The sequence below is a fragment of the Triturus cristatus genome, chromosome 8 (assembly GCF_964204655.1).
Source record: "Triturus cristatus chromosome 8, aTriCri1.1, whole genome shotgun sequence".
NCBI classification, from domain to species: domain Eukaryota; kingdom Metazoa; phylum Chordata; class Amphibia; order Caudata; family Salamandridae; genus Triturus; species Triturus cristatus.
Window position 1 is genome coordinate 110,441,132 of NC_140591.1, and position 5,135 is coordinate 110,446,266.

The following is a 5,135-nucleotide window of genomic DNA, read 5'->3' on the forward strand; positions in this document are numbered from 1 at the left end:
CTCTTGGCGGTGGATCACTCGGCTCGCGCGTCGATGAAGAACGCAGCTAGCTGCGAGAATTAGTGTGAATTGCAGGACACATTGATCATCGACACTTCGAACGCACCTTGCGGCCCCGGGTTCCTCCCGGGGCCTGTCTGAGGGTCGCTCGATCGTCAATCGCCCCGGGGCTTCCCCGGGACGCGGCTGGGGCCGTCGCAGGGTGAGCTCCGCTTCCCCTTCGTCCCCCCACAAGGTCAGACCCCCCGATCGCCCGTTGGCAGGGTCCATGGCCGGGTCCTGCCGCGGAGGTACGCCGCCGGCGTGCCTGGCCCCCTGTGAAGGGGGCCCGGCGACCGGTCCGCCCCGGGCCCGTCCCGGGGCGCCTGGCTGCGTGCTGCGTGTGGCTGTCCGTGGTGTCCCACCGGCTGCCCGCGCGCACTCGCCTCGGGCGCCCTCCTCCGTGGCCAGATTCCCGGCGAGGGCGAAACCCCTCCAGACGAGATCCGGGGAAAGAGGGCGCGCGCTGCCGGGTACGCCAGGCCCCATGCTCCGGCAGGGGTGCCTGGCCTTCCCCGGCTCCCCCCCGAACGCTCCGGCGTTTTCTTTCTGACTACGACCTCAGATCAGACGTGGCGACCCGCTGAATTTAATCATATTACTAAGCGGAGGAAAAGAAACTAACCAGGATTCCCCCAGTAACGGCGAGTGAAGAGGGAAGAGCCCAGCACCGAATCCCCGCCCGGCGGCGGGCGTGGGAAATGTGGCGTACAGAACACCGACTCCCCGGCGTCTCTCAGGGGGCCCAAGTCCTTCTGATCGAGGCTCACCCCGCGGACGGTGTTAGGCCGGTAGCGGCCCCCGGCGCGCCGGGATCGGGTCTTCTCGGAGTCGGGTTGCTTGGGAATGCAGCCCAAAGCGGGTGGTAAACTCCATCTAAGGCTAAATACGGGCGCGAGACCGATAGCCAACAAGTACCGCAAGGGAAAGTTGAAAAGAACTTTGAAGAGAGAGTTCAAGAGGGCGTGAAACCGTCGAGAGGTATACGGGTGGGGTCCGTGCAGTCCGCCCGGAGGATTCAACACGGCGGGAAGGTCGGTGGCCCGGGAGTTCCGGATCCCCTCCGCGGGACCGGCGCCCGGGCCCTACCCGGCCCCCGCAGGGCGCATTTCCTCCGCGGCGGTGCACCGCGACCGGCTCCGGGTCGGCTGGGAAGGCTTCGGGGTGGCAGGTGGCCCTTCGCTTCTGGCGGAGGGTGTTACAGCCCCCCTGTGAGAAGTTGGCCTGATGTATGATGTCACTAGTTCTAGTGTACACCTTATATCAGTCCAAATACCCTTATGGTGATTGGTTGTAAAGTCAACCTTATAGACCAGCTATCCTAGTGGTAGCATGGACAAGAGCAGTCTTAGGCTAAACTCTGAATGGCATGTGAAGCCAGCTGTGATAACATATATAATCCCTTGAATACCAAATGAAAGGACACCACAACAGATATATATATAAAATAAAGTGTATTTATTCTAGTCAAACCCTCAGCACTCTTTATGAGATTAGAGGTAAGTACAACACAGTCTTATTTAAGCATACATTAAGTCACACAGGTAAGTAATACAGTTAGGCCCTAGGGGCCACGCAAACCATATACTAAGTAAGTGGTATAAGGACCACTGTCACGGAAATAGGATAGGCCTAGGCCTAGGGAATCGCTGGGGCTACACTATACTACCAAAGGTTAGGAAGTGGGAGGCCCACGGGATTCAGGTGGAAACACTCACGCGTAATGCGTAAAAGTCACTAGCAATAGTACAGTTTAGAAATAGATAGATTTAGGACACTTCCGGAGTAGCTAGGAAGTCGAGACTGGAAAACTAGACACTAGGATAGTCACTATCCTGATGAGCACCGGAGTACCCAAGTTACCTAGCCCACAGGCTGCGGGTGCATAGGGGTGAAGTTGCGTCGGGTTTCGTCGTCGACTCCTATGGATGCCTGAAGAAAGATGCTGACAGGCAGTCAGTGAAGAGTGTCCGGTGGATCCCAAGGCTGGGATCAAGAAGAGAGGAGACCTGCAAGCAGAAGGGACAGAGTCAAGGTCACTAGCCAGTGACCACGTGGAACCAGGAAGGAACCAGGCGATGTCGTGAAGATTGCAGGTGAAGGTGAAGCTTGTCGCTGCAGCCTCGAGGACCAGGGAACGTCGAGGACGACCAGGACCAGGAGGCAAGCTGTCCCACGAAGGCTCTTGCTGTCGGCGGCGTCGAAGTTGGACTAGGACTCACCAAGCCTTGGCAAGCGGAACCCACGCAGAACGGAGGACTTGCTTCTGGTGCAGACCAGGAAGGTCTGGGGTGCTTCTTCTTTGCAGAGAAGCGGGAGCCAGTCTGGAGGAGCCAAACCAGCGCTGAAGATTTCAGGATGCGTCGTCACAAAGGCCACTAGCCAGCGGGCAAGCAACCGGACAGACGCGGCAAGCAGGAAAATGCAGAAGGGCCCCATGCAGGACTCGTGGAGTGTGGGGGGCTGGTCTTCGGTGCAGATGGTGGTTGGGGCTTCTCAATCCCCGGTGCACAACTTCGAGGGTGCCTCAGAAGCTGCGCTTGAAGATACTAGCCACTTTTCCCAGGTAGCCGGTCCCACATCTCTCGTCACCTCCACGGATCTCAGCTCTGCTGTGGATGTGGATCAGGGTCGGAGAAGTCTGGAAGTCAAGGCTCTGGTCGGGCTCTGCAGTCGGTCCCTCGTAGAACTTTAGCAAAGCAAAGGGTAGTCTCTTGATGGTGCCTGTTTGCACAGGGTAGCCACTCCTTGGCCACAAGGGAGATTCTTCAGTCTTCTTCTTTCGTCGAATGTCGAAGGTCCAGAGTTTCTGTTCAAGTTGCAGGTTCAGGATAATCTAAAGTCTTGAGGCCCAACTCCCACTCTTATACTAATCTGGGGGGCTGGGATACCTGCTAGGTCATGCCTTATGGGTGGGACCTGGGAGGGGGGTGGTTACACCCCCTTCCCTTTGTCCAGTTTCGCGCCAGGACTGGGGCTGGAGTGCCCCAGCACCGGTTTGAACTGGACTATGCATGGGACACCTTGTGTGCCCCAGGCATGTCTCATTCCTTTCAGCCCTCCCTGCCCCAATACACTAAAGTCTGTCTGGGGAGGTGCTAGCACCTCCCCAAGCAGGAAACCTATTTTCCAAGCCTCCCTGGACGGGATCACTCCCAGCAGCAGGAGGTCAGACTTGTGTCTGTGGCAGCAGCATCCATTTTGTGATGCTGAGGCTTTGGTTAGAGTTAAAGAGCAAAGTATGATTTTAACATGTCTTTCCCTCTAGAAGGGGGGGAATAATATCCTCATGTCCAGAAATGGTATGGGGGTATTATTCCACAGTGTTAGACACCTTACATGACATGTTTCGATAAAGCCAAACCATAGTTACCATAACCGTTTAAGATTATAAGGCACTTTAAGAGTATATGGTAGGCTATATCATAGAACAGCTATAAGGACATGGTTCCGAAAGCTGCAGACAGGCTCAGCTCATGCTAGAGCACCATCTCACATGTTACCAAGCACTCTGCCTCCAGGATTGTTAAGGCCTGCCATAGGAGTGGCTGATAGGTACACATGTGTCCATATATAAGGTAGATATAGATATACTATATCTAAGCAAGGGTTGATTACACGACCTCGCCCCAGCTGAGTGATCAGCCAGTTGTGTCTGATTGGAAGGCCAGACCAGGGGTGGCATAATACATGCTGCAGCCCCTGGGAGGCCTAGGGTACACCTATGCCCTGGGTACCTAGGGTACACTGTACAGGGTCCAATAAGGTGATCCTTACCAATTGTGTATGCACCTAGGGTACATGGAGTCCATTTTAAGGAGAGAGCAGACAGCCTGATACCCTGAATGGCAGGATCTCAGGCCAACTAAGTCGAAAAACCAGCTAGACACTAGGCAAAAAGTTGGGGGTAACCATAGTCAGATATCCACCTTCCTACACAACCCCCCCCCCAAACGAAAGGAGATAAGGCTGGCCTTGACAAGGTAAGCCTCTATTGCCTAAGTGGCCATATAAGGAAGAACCAGCACTGGCATGGTTACCCCCTGTCTCATGGTCCACTAAGCAATCCCTCATCCTAAAGGTATCATAGGGTCTCCACCATAGGGAATCTCTACCTTGGGTGTGTCTTTGCAAAGTAAAAGGCTGGTGTTGAGATGGAGTACTGAAGTGAGTGTCCTCAAAGTGAGGCCTCAGCTTCCTCCAATCATCCTCCACCATGGATGCCTTTCTTTCTTTAACTGAGTTGCACTGTGCTCTCAGGGTCAGCCTCTGGCTACCTAAAACTGGAGGCTGAGTCCCTTTTGTGGGCTTACTGGAGGGACAGGTCACGTTTGGGGCCCTAAGGTCCCATGTTTGCCTGTGCCCAACAGAATCCCTCTGGGGGAGGTCCCTAACTACCTGTAAAGGGGATCCCTCAGGAATGTTTTTACCCATCACCTGGCTAGGGCTACTAGCCAGGCAATCCTCATTCTTTTGATGGGGGGGTTCTTGTGGACAGGGGCCCTCTTGGGGTCCACTGGCCTCCCTGACCTCTGCAGCCCTGGGCTGACTGAGGCAGGGTAGAGAGAGGCAGGCTACCTGCACCAGACTGGGTCCCACCTTGGAAGGGGCCACTGACATCAGAGGCTCTGCCTGGCCAGGCCTGGCTACCTCTGGGGCAGTTCCTTCACAAGGGGTGAGGTCAGATCCCTGAGGAGGCTGACCTTTTCCTAATGTCTGGGGAGAGGGAGACTTTTCTTCCTCCCCTCTACTCTCTGTTTGTGTGGAGTGATCCATAGTTTCAGGCTTCACTACACCTATGTCAGTCTGAGTATGGGCTGAGACCATTACAGCCTTGCCAACCTTTTCAGGGAGGCACTCAGTTTGGGTTTGAGCTGTGACTGTCACAGCTCTGCCAATCTCTACAGGGAAGTCTGTCTTTGCCTGGGCTGTGGCTACCACTGCCCTTCCAACCTTTTCAGGGAGGAAATCTACTTGGACAGGGGTTGTGGCTGGCACAACCCCACTACCCTTTTTTGAAAGGCCTACCATTTTAGAATGGGTGTCTTGTTCAACTCCAGCCCAAGCTGAGAGTTCTAAGTCATTCCCCAGTAAGC

At 55.2% G+C, this 5,135-nt stretch overlaps 1 non-coding gene across 1 annotated transcript in view; it reads left to right on the forward strand.

The window, feature by feature from the left end:
- Nucleotides 1–147, forward strand: part of LOC146801656 (5.8S ribosomal RNA) — a 149-nt gene extending 2 nt beyond the window's left edge. Inside the window, exon 1 of the ribosomal RNA XR_014968339.1 lies at nt 1–147. This exon is cut by the window's left edge and continues 2 nt beyond it. This is a non-coding gene — a ribosomal RNA (5.8S ribosomal RNA).
- The last annotated feature ends 4,988 nt before the right edge of the window (nt 148–5,135 follow it).